The 19,343-nt window shown below is 41.1% G+C and overlaps 1 long non-coding RNA gene across 5 annotated transcripts in view; it reads left to right on the top strand.

Moving 5' to 3' along the window:
• Window positions 1-3,105: 3,105 nt before the first annotated feature.
• Window positions 3,106-19,343, top strand: part of LOC116532217 — a 31,423-nt gene continuing 15,185 nt past the window's right edge. For 3 of the 5 annotated variants that reach the window (XR_004260774.1, XR_004260773.1, XR_004260772.1), the window contains exons 1-2: window positions 5,690-15,108; window positions 18,543-18,605. This is a non-coding gene — a long non-coding RNA (uncharacterized LOC116532217). Of the gene's footprint in view, window positions 5,316-5,689; window positions 15,109-15,168; window positions 15,199-18,542; window positions 18,606-19,343 lie in introns of those variants that run through there. The other 2 variants (XR_004260775.1, XR_004260776.1) reach the window with 2 other exon arrangements.

The raw sequence follows: 19,343 nt of genomic DNA, 5'->3' as shown, positions 1-19,343 counted from the left end.
AAAATATGCTTGAAACATCCCTATCAGAGCCCAGCTCTTACTAGCTAATTGACTTTGAGCAAGTCACTTTTCCTTCTAGTGTCTCAGTTTCCATACTTCTGACCCTAACAGGTTTATAAAATGAAGCCAAGCAGTAGTGAAGGTGAGGCCAGGTCCGGAAGGGGAGGAAGTAAAGTGAATTGAAAGCTGGTAGGGGCAGGGGAGTAAATAAAGCCTGAAGGTGACAAATGGCAGAAGAGGGCAGGACTGTATTAGGACATTCAGAGGCCTAGGCAAATATTTTTCAGAAGTTCCTTTTAGTGTAAAGTTTGATTAAAAATATATTACAAGGCTGGGCGTGGTGGCTCATGCCTATAATCACAGAACTTTGGGAGGCTGAGACGGGTGGATCACCTGAGGTTAGGAGTTTGAGACCAGCCTGGCCAACATGGAGAAACCCTGTCTCAACTAAAAATACAAAATTAGCCAGGCATGGTGTCTTTAATCCCGGCTACTCAGAACGCTGAGGCAGGAGAATCACTTGAACTCGGGAGGTGGAGGTTGTGGTGAGCCAAAATTGTGCCATTGCACTCCGGCCTGGGCAACAAGAGTGAAACTCCGTCTCAAAAGAAAAAAAAAAAAATATGTATATATATATATATATAACAAATACTTGGATGGGCCCATGTGAGTGATTTTCAAAGAAGATTTAGAATACCAGGTGGAGACTAAATGCTTACATATTTGTTTATTCAACAGTTCACATACCAATTTTTTATCATGACCTTGCACCTTATCTTCCTTTTTAGGTCCAGAAATCTCTTTGTGTTCTTTATTGTCAAATGCACCATTCCTGGCTAATTTCATATCTCCCTTCATGAGAAAAACATAGCAACATTGTACTACTTCCATTGCAATGGCACTTTAGAACCTCTTTGTATTGAAACAATATACATTTCTTGCTTTTGCAGTTTCTTTAGCCTAAGAGTCAACAGTGGACCTAGGTAGGCCATAGCTTTGACCTGTGACCAATGTGAGTGCCACCCCATATCGGCACATCAGCACCATTTTGCATGCCTAATCTTAAGAGTTCCCATTTAAAAAAATCCAATGACGACCAATGAGAGTGATTTGCTAGTGTGGCTGCCCACCTGGAACCAGGGTCTAGTCACAGAAACCCAGGACAACCAGTTTATAAATTGTGATTTTGCCTTTTTATTTCAAAAGGTATTTTTTGTGAAACAAAAGGTTTTAATTTCAGAGTCAAATTTATCAAGTTTTTTTTATAGTTGATGCTACTTGAGTCCTGTTTAGAAAATTTTTCCCTAACCAAATTTTTTCTTTCTTTTTTTTTTTTTTTTTTTTTGAGATGGAGTCTCGCTCTGTCACCCAGGCTGGAGTGCAGTGGCACCATCTCGGCTCACTGCAACCTTCGTCTCCCAGGTTCAAGTGATTTTCCTGCTTCAGACTCCCAAGTAGCTGGGATTATAAGCACCTGCCACTATGCTTGGCTAATTTTTGTATTTTTAGTAGAGACAGGGTTTTGCCATGTTGGCCAGGCTGGTCTCGAACTCTTGACCTCAGGTGATTCACCTGCCTCGGCCTCCCGAAGTGCTGAGATTACAGGAGTGAGCCACCGTGCCCGGCCAACCAAATTTCTTAAAAGTATAGAAAAATTTCCACACTTATAGAAACTTCTAGTAGATAAACATGTGTTAGAGGTTTGGTAATCCAGTCTTTCCCGTAGCCACTTTATAGGTGTCACTGTAAGTAGTCTCACTTTTTGTTAAGCACTGTTTTCTCAAAGATACCATTGTTTCGTACCACTTTACAATACAATTACCCTCATTTGGAATGACAAGTCAGATTACTTTTGTTGTTTGATCCAAGGACACTTGGAAGATGGAGGGTATTTCTTAAGGAAGAAAATTTGCATACTTTATTATTTATCTGGAAACTGAAGAGCATGCTTACCGGATAGATTTGGGTTGATAGTTATACTTTCTAGTTCAGCCAGTGGGAGGGTAATGTATTCTTTGACTTTCTAGAAGTTGCTCTATGATACTTAGCTGCCATTGTCTCCCTTCCAGTTCTCTGTTGTTTCTCAAAGAACATAGAAGAGTTTATGAGATTAATTGTTCGCATTGAAATAGCCAGGTTTCTGAGGGCAGCTTTGGCTTTTATATGAGCTTTTTTTCCTCCCACATACCAGTTACTGACAGAGGGTCAACTTCACTGTTGTGCCATTACGGTTGGTCCAATGTCGGATTCCTCAGATTCACGGAGGAAATAGGAAATAGGAAAATAGAAAGATTAAAGAGTCATAGCTAAAAAATTACAAACAAGTCACAAACAACACTCTTTCCTGATTATTTAGGAACCAAATAACCATTGTATGAAATGTCTTTCTTTCCTTCTTCTCTCTTGCTCACCAATTGACTCATAAGCACTTCGGTTCTCTCATATGGGAGCCATACAAGGTAGAGAGTTGGAGTAAAAAATACATTGACACAGAATCATGGTGTGTGACCTCATACACATGATGTAACCTCTATAGGACTCTGTATGATAATGTATAAACCAGGAATAATCCTTCATTATTATGTTTGTAATCTATTACATTGGATAATGGAATGGAGAGTCCCTTGAAGATGGTACCACCTTCAATGTATTACTCCTTTCTAGCGTCTTTGGTTCAAAAGTTTGGTGCAGGAGTTACAAATTCTGGTTTGAATGATACATTTGGATACTTTACATCAAAGCTCTATCTATCCCTTCCACGAATCTCAAAACCAAACTGAATTAACATTTTGACATTTATAATGCAGTTTATGGAGAATTTTAGCATTAATTATTGCTTGATTTATTCAATGTCCTTATGTTATAGATGAGAACTGGAAAACCCATTGAGGTTGTGACTCATGGACTAGAAATGAAGTCTACTTCCAGTTAATGCTTTTTCCAGTATGTCTTTGCTTTCTTCAAATTTCCTTTTTGTAGTTACTGGGTAAATTTTCAACCAACCAAATCACAAAGATGTCGGGCTTTCAATCTTCTAGGCCACGCCTCTTATGCTCTCTCCGCCCTCAGCCCCCCCCACCCCGCTCAGTTCTTAAAGCGCTGCAGTTCGCTGCTGCAGCCATATTTCTTCCTCTCCCGGGGCTGGAAGCTTCCTTACTGAAGATCTCTCTGCACTTGGGGTTCTTTCTAGAACATTTTCTAGTCCCCCAACACTCCTTATGGCGTATTTCTTTAGAAAAAATCACCTAAATTCCATAAAATATTTTAAAAATTCTATACTTTAACCAGGTGTTTTCTTGACACGTCCTCCATATTTTTTTTGAAAGTATTTGGAATATTTTGAGGCAATTTTTTATATTTAAGGAATTTTTTTGGGGGATCATTTTTGGTTGACATCTTTGCTTTTTGTGGGTCAGTCTTCTATTCTTCCACTCTCTTTTCTATATTTGCCCATCGGGGCTGCGGATACCTGGTCTTATTTTTTCTTTGCCCAACGGGGCCGTGGATACCTGCCTTTTAATTCTTTTTTTTACTTGCCCATCGGGGCCGCGGATACCTGCTTTTTTTTTTTTTTTTTCCTTAGCCCATCGGGGCATCGGATACCTGCTGATTCCCTTCCCCTCTGACCCCCCAACACTCTGGCCCATCGGGGTGACGGATACCTGCTTTTAAAAATTTTTCTTTTTTTTGGCTCATCGGGGCTTCGGATACCTGCTTTTATTTTTTATTTTTCCTTGCCCATCGGGGCCTCGGATACCTGCTTTAATTTTTTTTTTTCCTGGCCCATCGGGGCCGCGGATACCTGCTTTGATTTTTTTTTGATCGCTCATCGGTACTTTTTATGGATGAAAAAATGTTGGTTTTGTGGGTTGTTGCACTCTCTGGAATAACTTCACTTTTTTTGCTGCTGATCATTTGGTGGTTTGTGAGTGTATCTACGCCTTTGACAGGGGAATGACTCTGCAGTTAAGCTAAGGGCGTGTTCAGGTTGTGGAGGAAAAGTGGCCGCCATTTTAGACTTGCCGCATAACTCGGGTTAGGGCTAGTTGTTTGTGCTAATTATAAACTAGGGAGGCAAGATGGATGTTAGCTGGTTAGGCAGAGGAAGTCATGTGCCTTGCATGAGCTAAACCTATCTGAATGACGATTTGGGGCTTTTTAGGAGCTTTGCGTGATTGTTGTATCGCGAGGCAATAAGACAGAATCGTCTTGTATCAGTACAAGGGACTAGTTGAAAATGAGAGATTCGAAAAGACTAAGGTGCAGGACTTAAAATGGCGATTTTGACATTGCGGCATTACTCAGCATGGCGGGCTGCGCTTTGTTAGATTGTCTAAAATGGCGGATCCAGTTATGTCGCAGCGTTCAAGTGGCGGGAGGCCACATCATGATGGGCGAGGCTTTGTTACAGTGGTTAGCATGGTGGTGGACATGTGCAGTCATACAGGAAAAAATGGCGGCTGAAGGTCTTGCCGCAGTGTAAAACATGGCGGGCCTCTTTGTCTTTGCTGTGTGCTTTTCGTGTTGGGTTTTGCTGCAGGGACAATATGGCAGGCGTTGTCATCTGCATATCATGGCTCTTGTCACGTGGATATCATGGCGGGCTTTTGCTCTGTGCAATCATGGCGGGCTTGCCGCATTGTTAAAGATGGCGGTTTTTGCCGCCTAGTGCTGTGCAGAGCGGGAGAAAAGGTGGGATGGACAGTGCTGGATTGCTGCATAACCCAACCAATTAGAAATGGGGGTGGAATTGGTCACAGCCAATTAGAGCAGAAGATGGAATTAGGCTGATGACACTGTCTGGCTACTCAGCGAGTACTTGGGTGAATTAGCATAGCACTTTGCAGATGTCTTTAGCTAGTCAGGAGTGGAGGGGCCACTTGTATGTCTCCCATTGGGCGGTACATAAGGTATTTTCAAGGTCTTTTCAAGGATATTTGGTCTTTTCACCTCTGTCCCCTTTCATTTGTCCCCCTCCTGTCCAGTACTGCGTCTTGCAGTGCTGGATATATGGCTGTGTGGTCAGAACCTCACTCCATTCCTCCGTATTGGTGCCTTGCCTAAGGCTAAGTCTGTTAGCCCCCATCCCCCACTCCCCACCCCCACCCCCACCCCCCTCCCCCGCCGCCCCACCCCCTCTGGTCTGCCCTGCACTGTGGCCATTGGCAGTGCTCCAGGCATGCTTGGTGTGGACGTGGTGGTGAGCGGTGGCAAGGACCAGAATGGATCGCAGATGATCGTTGGCCAACAGGTGGCAGAAGAGGAATTCCTGCCTTCCTCAAGCGGAACACACTTACCCCTTGGCTAATGCTGGGGTCGGATTTTGATTTATATTTATCTTTTGGATGTCAGTCATACAGTCTGATTGTGTGGTTTGCTAGTTTGAATTTAAGTCTTAAGTGACTATTATAGGAATGTATTATGAGGCTTTATTTGTAGAATTCATTTTAATTACAGTTAATGAGTTTTCATTTTGCGTTCCTTAAAATTCCTTAAAGTTTTCAGTTTCTCTTTAGAAATTCCTTGACCTTTTTTTGGCAGTAGTCAAAGTCAAATCATTTACAATTTAAAAAAATTGATGATTATTTTCTTTGAAATTGACTTAACTACTTTCCTTTGGATTTTTGAAGAGTTGTAGCACAGAAACAGTTAAAAATTTAACTTCGTGACCTAATGTAAAAAAGAGTGTTGACCTAATGTAAAAAAGAGTGTTTGAAGGTTTACACAGGTCCAGGTCTTGCTTTGTTCCCATCCTTGATGCTGCACTAACTGACTAATCACCTACTTATCAGGCAGGAAACTTGAATTGCTGTGGTCTGGTGTTCTCTATTCAGACTTACTAAATTGGAGTATTAACGTCCATATTTCACTTTTCTATTGTATCCTGCCTGCGTAGTTTCCAGTTCTTCCCCAGCCCTCCCAGCAAACCCCCAGTCTAGCCCTAGCCCTTCTCTCCCCACCCAGCTCTGCCCCAGCCCCAGTCCCCTAGTGCCCCAGCCCTAGCCCCAGTCCCAGTCCTAGCCCTTGAGTCCCCCAGTCCTGCCCAGCTTCTCTCGAAAGTCACTCTAATTTTCAAAATAAGTCGTCCATTGTTTATCCTATTACACTGGGATATTCTGTTTACCCTTGGCATTGCTGAATTTCTGTACTGACTCCTTGACCATTTTCAGTTAATGCATACAATCCCATTTGTCTGGGGTCTCAGAACAAAGAATTTCTTTACCCGGTACGTTGAGGTTAGGGAATATTAATTGAGAGCTTTCTATCAGAGCATTATTGCCCATAATTTGAATTACTTATCGTTTTCTCAATCCCTTGCCCTTAAAGGAGAAACCATTTATCTGTCATTGCTTCTGTAGTCATAGTCCCAATTTTGAGTAGTGGCTTTTTCTCACGTACTGTGTTGCCACCTAAAACTGTGCAGTGAGTAAAATTCTGATTACCAGTAATCCTGCCCATTGGATTAGACAGCACTCAACTCCATTTGCATTCAGCAGGGGGTCTCAGACAACCCAAGTCTTTTGTTGAACAGTTAAAATGCTCAGTCACAATTGTCATAGCTTTAACTATTAAACAAAGGCACCCTACTGCGCTTTTTGCTGTGCTTCTGGGGAATCCTGCAGTTCTTGGATAATTAAAGAACCAAGTAGTAATTGTTAATTGTCTCACCCATTAATCATAAAGACTTCCAGTCACCTTTGCATTTGCCTTCAGGCAGTGCTGACTACCTGAGATTTAACAGTGTCGGAAATTACTGAGTAAACTCCTAATTATCCATAGTTCTGTTAGTTACACTATGGCCTTTGCAAACGTCTTTGCACAACAGCAGAGGGACTCATTCTTAGAGCCCCTTCTCTTGGACTGTTAATGGATACAATAGTAATTATTCATGGTTCTGCCTAACAGAAAAGACCAACTTATGTATGCCCTTAACATTACTCCTAGTTAGTGTGAACTACCTACAGCTTTGCATTAATATGTAAAACACTAATTGTCCATGGTCCCATCCATTAGTCTAGGTTGTCCCCTTTGCCATTGCTGCTGAGTTCTGACTACCCAAGTTTCTTTCTCTTAAACAGTTGATCCCTGGTGGTCTAGTGGTTAGGATTTGGCGCTCTCACTGCCGTGCCCGGGTTCAAAAAGAAAAGAAAAAAAAAAAAAAACAGTTGATACATATAATTGCATATATCCATGGTTCTGTGCAATAAAAATGGATTCCTACCGCATCCTCTGGGATGTTGCTAATGAGAGCAGATTATTCAGTAACAGCTCTTGGACAGCTAATTGCTCAGTTGCAATTGTCCAGAGTCCTGTCCATTAGAAAGGGCCGCTGTATCCTATTTGCACACTACAATGTGGGCTGATCACCCAAGGACTCTTCTTGTGTATTGATGTTCATAATTGTATCTATCCACGACCATGTGCACTAACCCTTCCACTCCCTTTGTATTCCAGCAGGGGACCCTTAGTATACAAGACCTCTGTACGAGGGCAGTTTATGTGCACAATCCTAACTGATTAGAAGTGAGTCTTTTATATCAAGGTTCCTGTACCATCTTTGCTTTACATCAAGAGGGTCCTGATTACCTAATGCCCCTCCTCCAGAAATTATTGATGTGCAAAATGCATTTGTCCCTATCTTGTATTAGTCTGGGATCTCATCCCCTCATATTCCTTTTGTCTTACAGCAGGGGGTACTTGAGACTGTTAATGCGCATAATTGCAATTATCGTCTCTTCCATTAAATTAAGATCCCAACAGCTCACACCCTCTTGGCATTATAGTAGAGGGTGCTAATCACAAGGACATTTCTTTTGTACTCAATGTTCTACGTGGATTTGTCCTTCTTTCTGTGCACTAAAGACCCCACTCCTTGTGTTCAGCAGTGGATGACCTCTACTCAAGACCTCTGCACTAGGATAGTTAATGTGAACCATGGCAATTGCTCACAACAATGTCTTTCAGATCAGATCCATTGCACCCTCCTTGTTTTACAGCAAGGGGTATTAATTACCTATGTTACATTTCCCTGGGACTGTGAATGTGCAAAATTCCAATGTTCATGGTCTCTCCCTTTAAACCAATATTCTACCCCTTTTACATTACAGAAAGGGATGCTAGCAACCCAAAGTCTTTCTCTTGGGACTCTTAATGTGTATATTTCTAATTGTCCATGACTCTTCATGTCCATGCTTTCAATTGTCTATGGTCCCTCCCAATAAGCTAATGTCTTAACTTCTCAGTATCGTACCAGGGGTTACTGTTTGCCTAAAGCCTTTTTTGAACTTTTAATGTGCAAAATTGCCCTGAGGCCGGGTGTGGTGGCTCACAGCCGTAATCCCTGCACTTTGGGAGGCTGAGGTGGGAGGATGCCCTAAGGCCAGAAGTTTGAGACCAGCCTGGCCAACATATAAAGAAAAAAAGCAAAACAATTGCTCAGGAATTCCATCCCCCTCCCACCTCCTTGGCAAAGCAGCAGGAGTGCTAACTAGCTAGTGCTGCTTCTCCTATACTGCTTAAATGCACATAATTAACAATAGTTGATGTGCCCCAGTGTTAGAGTAGAATCCTGGGTCCTTGCTCCATTTGCATTACTGCAGGAGCTTCTAAATAGCCTGAATTCACTCTCGTACTGTTAATGTGCATACTTATATTTGCTCTTATACCTTTTTACCAAGTAAGGACACCACCCACTCTATTTACATTCCAGCAGGAAGTACCTACTACTTAAGATCCTTAGATTAGTAAAGTTAGCATGCATAATCTTAGTTGTTGCATGCACATTTTCAGTTGTCTACAGCTGTGCCTTTTATCAGGACTCCTGTACTTATCAAAGCAGAGAGTGGTAACCAACATTAAGCCCTTCTCTTCAGACTGTAGATGCATATAATTGCAGTTGTCAATGGTCCTTCGATTAGACTTGGGTTTCTGACCTTTCACACCCTCTTTGCTTTACTGCATGGGGTACTATTACTTAAGGCCCCTTTCTCAAACTGTTAATGTGCCTAATGACAATTACTTTAGGATCCTTCCTTTTGACACTCCTTTTGAAGGACAGCATGGTTGGTGACACCTAAAGCCCCATTTCTTGGCCTCCAATATGTATGATTGTATTTGTCCAGGTTGTTATGCACTAGAGAAGGAAAGTCCTCCCCTCATCCCCATTTTCATTCTAGCAGGAAGTGCCCACCCATAAGACCCTTTTATTTGGAAAGTCTAGGTGCACAATTGTAAGTGACCACAAACATGCCTCTTGGACATTAATGTGTGTAATTGTGCACTGCTCATTCCATGTGAAATAGGTCCTACTCTCAGACCACTTTTGCAGTACAGAAGGGGTGCTAATAACCAAGTCCCCTTTTCTTGGCCTGTTATGTGTGATTATAATTGTCTGGGTTCCTATGCACTAGAAAAGGAGGGTCCTCTCCACATATCTCAGCAGGGAGTGCCCACTCCCTAAGACCCTCACATTCGGACAGTCAAGGTGCATGATTGTTAAGTGAATACAACCATGCACTTTAGACATGGATGGACATAACTACACACAGCTCATCACAGCTGAATAAAATCCTACTTTCAGACCCCTTTTGCAGTACAGCAGGGGTGCTGATCACCATGGCCCCATTTCCTGGCCTGGTATGTGTGTGATTATATTTGTCCCGGTTTCTGTGTATTAGATGTGGAAACCTCCCTTGCCACACCCCACCCCCAATCTCTCTTTCCCTTCTAGCAGGGAATGCCTGCTCCGTAAGACCCTTACATTTGGACAGTTAAGGTGCACAATTATAAGTGACCACAACCATGCACCTTGGACAATTAATGTGCGTAACTGCACACGGCCCATCTCATCTGAATAAGGTCCTACTCTCAGACTCCTTTTGCGGTACAGCAGGGGTGCTGATCACCAAGGCCCTTTTTCCTGGCTTGATATGTGTGGGATTATATTTGTCCTGGTTCCTGTGTAATAGACATGGAAGCCTCCCCTGCCATACCCTACCCACAATCTTCCTTTCCCTTCCAGCAGGGAGTACCTGCTCCATAAGACCCTTACGTTTTGACAATCAAGATGCACAATCGTGAAGTGACTACAGGCATGCACCTTGGACATTGATGTGCGTGACTGCACACGGCCCATCCCATCTGAATACGGTCCTGTTCTCAGACCCCTTTTGCAGTACAGCAGGGGTGCTGGTCACCAAGGCCCCTTTTCCTGGCCTGTTATGTGTGTTGATTATATTTATCTCAGTTCCTGTGTAATAGACATGGAAGCCTCCCCTGCCACACCCCATTCCCAGTCTTCCTTTCCCTTCCAGCAGGGAGTGCCCATTCTGTAAGACCCTTACATTTGGACAGTCAAGGTGCACAATTGTAAATGACCACAGGCATGCACCTTGGACATTAATGTGCATAACTGCACACGACCCATTCCATGTAAATAAGGTCCTACTCTCAGACCCCTTTTGCAGTACAGCAGGGGTGCTGATCACCAAGGCCTCTTTCCCTGCCCTATTATATGCGTGATTGTATTTGTCTGGGTTCCTGTATATTAGAAAAGGAAGCTTTTCCTGCCCCACCCCCACTCCCAGTCTTCCTTTCCTCTGCAGCAGGGAGTGCCCACTCCATAAGACCCTTACATTTGGACAATCAAGGTGCACAATTGTAAGTGACCACAGCCATGCACCTTGGACATTGATGTGCATAACTGCACATGGCCCATCCCATCTGAATAAAGTCCTACTCTTAGACCCCTTTTGTGGTACAGCAAGGCTGCTGAACACCAAGGCCCTTTTGTCTGGCCTGATATGTGTGTGATTATATTTGTCCCGGTGCTTGTGTAATAGACACGGAAGCCTCCCCTGCCACACCCTAACCACAATCTTCCTTTCCCTTCCAGCAGGGAGTGCCCGCTCCGTAAGACCCTTAACATTTGGACAATCAAGGTGCACAATTATAAGTGACCACAGACACGCACCTTGGACATTGATGTGTGTAACTGCACATGACCCATCCCATCTGAATAAGGTCCTATCCTCAGACACCTTTTGCGGTACAGCAGGGGTGCTGGTCACCAAGGCTCTTTTTCCTGGCCTGGTATGTGTGTGATTATATTTGTCCCGGTTCCTGTGTAATAGACATGGAAGCCTCCCCTGCCACACCCCACCCGCAATCTTCCTTTCCCTTCCAGCAGGGAGTGCCCGCTCCATAAGACCCTTACATTTGGACAGTCAAGGTGCACAATTGTAAGTGACCACAGGCACGCACCTTGGAATTGATGTGCGTAACTGCGCACGGCCCATCCCATCTGAATAAGGTCCTGTTCTCAGACCCCTTTTGCAGTACAGCAGGGGTGCTGATCAACATGGCCCCTTTTCCTGGCCTGTTATGTATGTGATTATATTTCTCCGGGTTCCTGTGTAATAGACATGGAAACCTCCCCTGCCACACCTCACCCACAGTCTTCCTTTCCTTTCCGGCAGGAAGTGCCTGCTCCATAAGACTTATGTTTGGACATTCAAGGTGCACAATTGTAAATGACCACAGGCACGCACCTTGGACATTGAGGTGCATAACTGCACATGGCCCATCCTATCTGAATAAGGTCCTACTCTCAGACTCCTTTTGCAGTACAGCAGGGGTGCTGATTACCAAGGCCCATTTTCCTGGCCTGTTATATGTGGGATTATATTTATCCAGGTTTCTGTGTACCAGACAACGAAGCCTCCTCTGCCCCACCGCACCTACCTGCAGTCTTTTCCTCCCAGCAGGGAGTGCTCTACAAGACCCTTACATTTGGACAATAAGGTGCACAATTGTAAGTGACCACAGGCACGCACCTTGGAAACTGATGTGCATAACTGCACACAGCTTATCTTATTTGAATAAGGTCCTACTCGTAGACTCCTTTTGCAGTATAGTTGGGGTGCTGATCACTAAGGCTCTTTTCTTGGCTTGTCCATATTCCTGCCTACTAGATAAGGACACCTTCTCATACACTCTCTGCTTTTCAACAGGGAGTACTCACTGCTTCAAGATTCTTACATTTTTCCAAAGTACATGGTTTTAATTGACCACAGCAATGTCCCTTGGACATTAATGTACATAAGCACCACAAGGTTCATCCTAATTAAACAAAGTCTTACCCTCTCACCCTCCACTTGCAGTTTACCAGGGTTGCTGACCCCTAAGTCCCCTTTTCTTGACTTGTTGATATGCATAATTGCATTTATGTGGGTTCTTGTACCCCAGATAAGGATGTTCCACCTCTTTTCAATACTGGGTGCCAACTCCTTATGATAATTACATTTGGACAGTTAATGTGAATGATTGCAGCTGTCCGTAACCCTATCACTTCTTGGACAATTGTACCCCCTTTGGATTACTTGGGGCATACCACTTTCCTCCAAGGCCCCTTTTGGTGAACTATTAATATACATAATTGAAATTTTCGTTTCTCTTTGTCAGTAGATTAAGGTCATACCCCCTCACCTGTCCTTTGTAGTACAGCAGGATGTCCTGATCAACCAAACTCCTGTTGTTGTGGACTGTTAATACATGCAATTACATTTGCTTGTGGTCTGTGCACTAGATAAGGATCCTACCTACTTTCTTAGCATTTTTAGCAGGTAGTCCCCACTTTTCAAGACTCTTTCACTTGGAATGTTCATGTGCACAAACACAATTTTCTAAGCATGTTCCTGTACCTTCTTTGCTTTTAGAGCAAAGTGTAATAGACATGGAAGCATCCCCTGCCACACCCCACCCACAATCTTCCTTTCCCCTCTGGCAGGGAGTGTCCGCTCCATAAGACCCTTACATTTGGACAATCAAAGTGCACAATTGTAAGTGATGGGGATGCTATTCACTTAATGCCCCTTGTTTTGGACTTAATATGCATTAATGCAATTGTCTGCCTCTTCTTTTAGACTAAGACTTGATTTCCACATACTTCTCTTCCATCAGGGGCATGTTAACTATGAATGGACCCTTTTCTTTTTAATATTAATGTCATAATTCTATTTGTGGACCTGTGTAGTAGAAAAAGACCCTGTGTTCCTACCACTATGCTTTGGATTGCTACTGAGGAGTGCTAACTACTCATAATCTCAGCTCTTGGACAATTAACATGCAATAATAACAATTATCAAGGGTACTGATTATTAGATAAGATTCCTCGATCTTTTTTGCATACATCGGGGATACTGACCCACTAAGGTCCCTTGTACTATTAATGTGCATATTTGTAATTACACATGTTTCCTTCTGTTAGAGTGGGATATTATGCCCTTGTACCCTCTTTGTATTACTGCAGGGGCTGCTGACTACTCAAAACTTCTCCTGGGACTGTTAATAGGTACAATGGCAGTTATCAATGGTTTTTCCCCTCCCTGACCTTGTTAAGCAAGCACCCCACCCCACCCTACCCTCAGTTCCCATGGCATAATAAAGTATAAACATTGCAGTATTCCATGCACTTGTCCCTCAAACAGTGGTCCATACTCCCGCCCCATTTGCATTGCTCCAGTGTGTAAAATCACAGGTAGCCATGGTGTCACGCTTTACATCCTCGCCCTGCCCCTTGTGTGCCCTTGGCCCCTTTTTACAGACTATTGTTCACAATCTCAGGTGTCCATATATTCAGCTATTAGATAAGATTATGTTCTCTCCCTTCTCCCTTCCCCCTACCGTGCCCCTTTTGCCTCTTTGCTGGGTAATGTTGACTGGACAAGGCCTTTTCTCTTAGACTTAAAAAATTATCAGTGGCACTTTCCTTGGTCCCACCCATTATACATGAACCCCTCTACTTTCTTTCGCATTGCTTCTGAGTAGCGCTGACTACCCAAAGCCCCTTCTGGGTTATTAATGAACACAGTACCGATTGTCCCATTTTTCAGCACATCAGTCCAAGAGCTCCCTACCACTTTGGTGTGTTTGTGCAGTGTTGACTATGAAAAGCAGGCCTGAACTAAGTGGATAAGCCTTCACTCTTTTTCTTTCATTTATTAATGATCCCAGTTTCAATTATTATCAGATTCTGAGGACAAGAACCATTCTTGCCCACCTCTGTTACTGCTTTACTGTGCAGAGTACTCAAAGCAAGTCAGACCCAGGAAGCTGGATTGCCATCTTCTATTTTGTGTTTCTAGTGCACACTATCAAATTGCCTCCCCAAGAAGGAAGGTTGGCACTTCCTCTGCATTCTTCTTTCCAGAGAAGATTGCCTGGTTAAAGAATCTCTTGTCATCTCTTTTGTATATTGTTATTGTAAAGTGCCAAATGCCAGGATACAGCCAGAAAAATTGCTGTTGTGATTATTTAAAAAAAAAATTTAAGAAAGACATCTGGATTGTAATGTGGACTCAATAACCTGGTCATTATTTTTTGAAGCCAAAAATCCATTTATACTATGTACTGTATGACCAGTGTCATTTTAACTGAGGGTGGTGAGTCTGTGGATAGACCACTGTGACTCTTGCTATTTTAATATTATCAAAGGCTTTCTAGAGTGAAACTCTTAAGACCAGCATCTTTGTGTGGGCTTTACCAGCATTCACTTTTAGAACTACCTACATTTTATAATCCTTTAATTTCTTCACCTGGAGCACCTCCCCCTACTTATTTCGAGAAGATTGAAGTAAAACGATTAAATAAGAAAACGTATGCAGAGGTGCTTTTAAAAGAAGATGCCACCTTTTTGATTAATCTATTATGTAAAATGAAGAATCTAATTATACTAAAAATTTGAAGTAGTTTGAAGTATCACACTGAAGGTGAGGACTTAAAAATGATGGAACCAGTTCCCTATTTCATAAAAAAAATAAGCCAAAATTAAATACTATATTGTATATAAATTTCAAAAGTGAGACAGCTGCCTAATAGAAATGAATAATATCCCAGCCACTAGTGTACAGGGTGTTTTGTGGCAAAGGAGTATGTAATATGGAACTGCTCAAGCAAATTAGTCCTCACAACAGTAGTTCTTTGTAATAACTGAAAAAGAATACTGTTTCTCTGAGAAGGATGTCAAAAGATCGACCCAGCTCAGGGAGCAGTTTGCTCTACTAGCTCCTCGGACAGCTGTAAGAAGAGTCTCTGGCTCTTTAGAATACTGTAAGTACTACTTTATAGCTATTAAGTAATCTTTTTCCTATTCTATTTTCTTTCTCTTAGATGCCACCTATAGAAAAGTCAGAGGGTCCAGTAAGTTTCTTTCCTTCTTCCCACCTCATCTGCAATATATATATATATATGTATATGTAGATAGATGCATACATAAATATGCACATGTGAGTTAACCAGCAAAACTGTAGAATTAATATTGTGAACCCAGCTCTATGCTAGGTTACACTGATAACCTGGGTAGGAATGATATTGTCTTTTATAATTTCATTCCTGAGATGGTTGTATTGTTGAGGAGCTAATGTAAGCACACTTGAAATAACTTTAGAAAATAATAATCAAGTGGTGTTTTGTGTGAACCATACGTAGTAGATTTAAGAAGGGAACCCACAAGGATTTGAAGTTGATAGGATAAACTTAAAGAAGTGGGTTTGCTTTTTCTCTTTAAGCCAAGATAGGATTAATACTGCAGCCATCTTGATAGTCTAGTTGGTTTATTTTAATGTCATTTGTTTTTTACCTCTTTTGAAGCCATGGAAAGAGATTAAAGGGATAGGGCATAGCCATTGTGTTTGCCAAGGCTGGCAAATTAGTGATTGTTAAATCTCATAAGCTTGAGTATTTTAAAGTTCAGAGATTGAAGGTATAAATCTAATACTTTGGCTCTTTGCACAATTTTGCTACATTTCTGCCCAAGAACAGATGATCATGGATAATGAATATCATAGATACATTTTTTTAGTTTGGAATCTTTTTGCCAAGAGGGTAGTGGAGAAGTGTAAGTCAAAACCTTGACCTTCCTTGTCTACTTTATGCTGTAGTTTATATACACTCTTTCCTCCCACCTTTTGCAAAGCTAAAAGAATCTTAGCCTCCTTAATGTAAAACAAACACAATGGTCCAGCTGAAAAACTGTTTAACATAACATTTGAAACTTTTTTTCTGGTGCACATTCATGTGTCGCAGCAGGAGCAACAAGAACTATGTCAATGAACTGGCTTCACTTATAGCCCATTTTAATTCATATCCCTATTTCCTCATGGCTTGTTTCCATGCCCCCTACCCCCTTCTCCAGATGCTTAACGACATTGTCTGGCTGACTGGGGATAACATCATGGTTTTGAGCCTTCTTGGAAACGTGGTCTGTGCCATTGTTTCTCAAACTTAATGTTTCAGGATGAAACACCTTCTAAAGGAACAAAATTTTCTGAGATCCTAAAAAAACATGTTTTGAGGAACACTGAATTAACAGTTATTTGAAATGTAAATATGTTTTCCAATTTCACATTGTCTTTGCCAAAGATGTGTTTTGTGTAATTCATGCAGAACTTGGGGATCCATGAGAATATACCCCAAACCCCCAGGGTTACCACCCTGATTTGAGAAACACTGGTCTATGCTTATGAAATCTTCTATTGCTAATTAAATTGTCATTCATTGTCAACATGCAGCTATAATTATTATTGAATTTGTTATAAAGAAATGAATTTAGAGATGATTCTGTGTCTTAGCTCAAGAAGAAGGATGGCTCGATTTTAGGTGGATTGATTCTACTAGATAGCTTCCAAAGGTGAATCTTGAAGCTGTATTTAAATTAATTGCTTGAAATAATTTCCACCTTTAAGAAAAATCTCTAGCAGTTATAAAAGGGGATGCTCTGGAAATGTGGGCATCTTCAAAATAGAGATAATTCTTGTGTTAATCCAACAAATGTTATTGTGCCAGGTGCTGCAATAAATAGCAAAACCAAATACATGATTTCTATCTAGGAATTTGCTTTCTCATGGAGGATGCAGAAGGAAATCATTACGGTGTTGGGCAGAAACACCTAGATTTTAGTCCTGGCTCTCACTTTGGTTCAAATCACCATCAGGCTGACCATCTCGAGATTGCCAGTGAAATAAGATAGGGGCTTAAATCAAATACTTCAATCCCTGAAAGTGACATTTTGTCATTCGGAAAATTTTCAAAAGACTAATAAACATTTTTTTCCACATTTTTCTAAATGATTATTGTAATTTCTTTTCTGACTTTTCCCTTTATAAAACCTTGACATGTAGGACTGGAGGAAGTTTTCTGACCATTTTCTCATATCCCCTTTCAGCTTTATCTTTCTGCAACTTCCATTTCTCTAGCCACCTCCCAAAATTACAGACGACTATGAGACCCAGGGCTGCCGTGATCAGGCATTCATAATTTCTTTTCAGGGTGTTTGTGCCCTGGTTATCAAATGTACACCTGGATTGGAGTTTTGTGTCTTAAAGTAATGAATTAAGAGTTGACCTTTGTTGACTGCTAAAACAGTCTTACATGTGAAAGCATCCTGGGAAAATCTGTTACCAGCTTAAAGAGAAAGAAACTAATGATTATATCTGAACTGAGCTAATGTTCCCCCAAACTTTATAAGTTTGGATGTCAAAAAGTAATGATATGTATAGTTAAACAGGGCTAATGACTTCCTCTGTCTTGTCTTAAAGACTGGATTGGGAGAAAATTGACCAGTGCTAGACTTTATTATGGGTAGACTTAAAGTATTTCCCTTAACCAATTACAATGCTGTTCTTCTAGTGTCCCCAGAAATATGAGAGGTTATGTAGTACACCAAATAATACCCTCTTATTGCATAATCTAATAACATGCTTATAATAATTTAAAAATAGGGATATGACTGAAATATCACTGCACTTTACCAGGTCCCATTATAAAATATCTAGGTTACTTTACCCATAACTTTGAAAATTATTGGCATAGTATATTTTATAGAATGTTGTTAGTGTGATTGGCATGGTACAGTGCTGGGATGTAATCACTCATTAAAGTTTTCCAGCCTTACAGGTCTCCCCTGACTGAAAATCAGCTACTCACTGACTTATTTATTACAGCAGATTGACGACTTCTTTCCAGGAAATCTGCTATGTACAAAAACAAAGCTTAATTGCCAATGTTTTTTTAAAAACAACTTTTTTATATTATGGATACCTGGTAATTTGTATATTTTAACATCAAAATTACCTATTACAAACCCATATAAACAGAAAAGAAAGAGTAAGTCTTTAGGCCAAGACTTACTGCAAAGAATGATGGTACCTACTATAGCAAAGTTTGGAACATAGACTTACCAGTTCTCAGGTTCCATTTTGCTTGCTTTTTAAAAAACTATGTCTTAAACGTCTTCAACATTTGGTTGGGAGATTTTTGGAAAAAATAACCTTTTAATGTTAGAACAGTGTAGAGATTTACAGAATGATTCTGAAGATAGAGTTTCTGTGTCCTTCACACCCAGTTTTTCCCAGTGTTAACATCTTACATTAGTTTGGTACGTTTGTCACGATTAACAAACCAATATTGATACATTATTATTAACCAAAGTCCATACTTTATTCATATTTCCTTAGTTTTTCCTTAATGTTCTTTTTGTGTTCCAGGATTCCATTGAAGATACCACGTTGCATGTGTCCTTAGTAGTCATGCCCCCTTTGGCTCTCTTGGTAATGACAGTTTCTCAGACTGTTTGTTTTTGATGAACTTCACAGTTTTGAGAACTAATGGTCCAGTGTTCTATAAAATGTCTCTCTCTATTTGAATTTGTCTGATGTTCCTCTCATGATTAGATTGGGTTTATGAGTCTTTAGGAGGAAGACTACAAAGGTAGAGTGCCATTTATCAAGAGTACATACTATCAACATGAGGTACTATTTGTCAGGTTTCTCCATCATAAAATTAGCCTTTATTTTTCCATTTCCATACTGTACTCTTCACATAGGAAGTCACTATGTGCAGCCAGCACTTAAGGAATGGGAAATTATCTTCCACTTCTCGGAGGGAAGAGTATTTACATAAATTATTTGGAATTCTTTTGCATGGGATGTCTTTTCTTCACAATATATGTGTTTATTCAGTCTTTTATATCAGTATGATCTCATGGATATTTTATACTCTGGGTCATAATACAATTTTACTTTATTCTGTTCAAATTAATACAGCTTTGGCCATTGGGAGTTCTTTCAGTTGGCTTTGATATAACCCCATGAAAGTGGGTTTTTTGCTTGAGCACTTATTTTTGGCACTACAAGATGCTCCAGGCTCATTTGCATATCTCCTGCCTGGACCTAGAATGATGTATTTCTCCGAGGAACCTTGTTACCTTTTATTGGAGAATGATATTAGAAATCAAGAAGTGAGTGCTAGGTGTGCTCATTGCTCCTGGAGTGTCATTCCTTCAAGAC

Source organism: Sapajus apella, unplaced genomic scaffold (assembly GCF_009761245.1).
Source record: "Sapajus apella isolate SASKATOON/1434 unplaced genomic scaffold, GSC_monkey_1.0 scaffold75, whole genome shotgun sequence".
Taxonomy (NCBI): Eukaryota; Metazoa; Chordata; class Mammalia; order Primates; family Cebidae; genus Sapajus; species Sapajus apella.
This window is presented reverse-complemented; position numbering and strand designations above follow the sequence as displayed.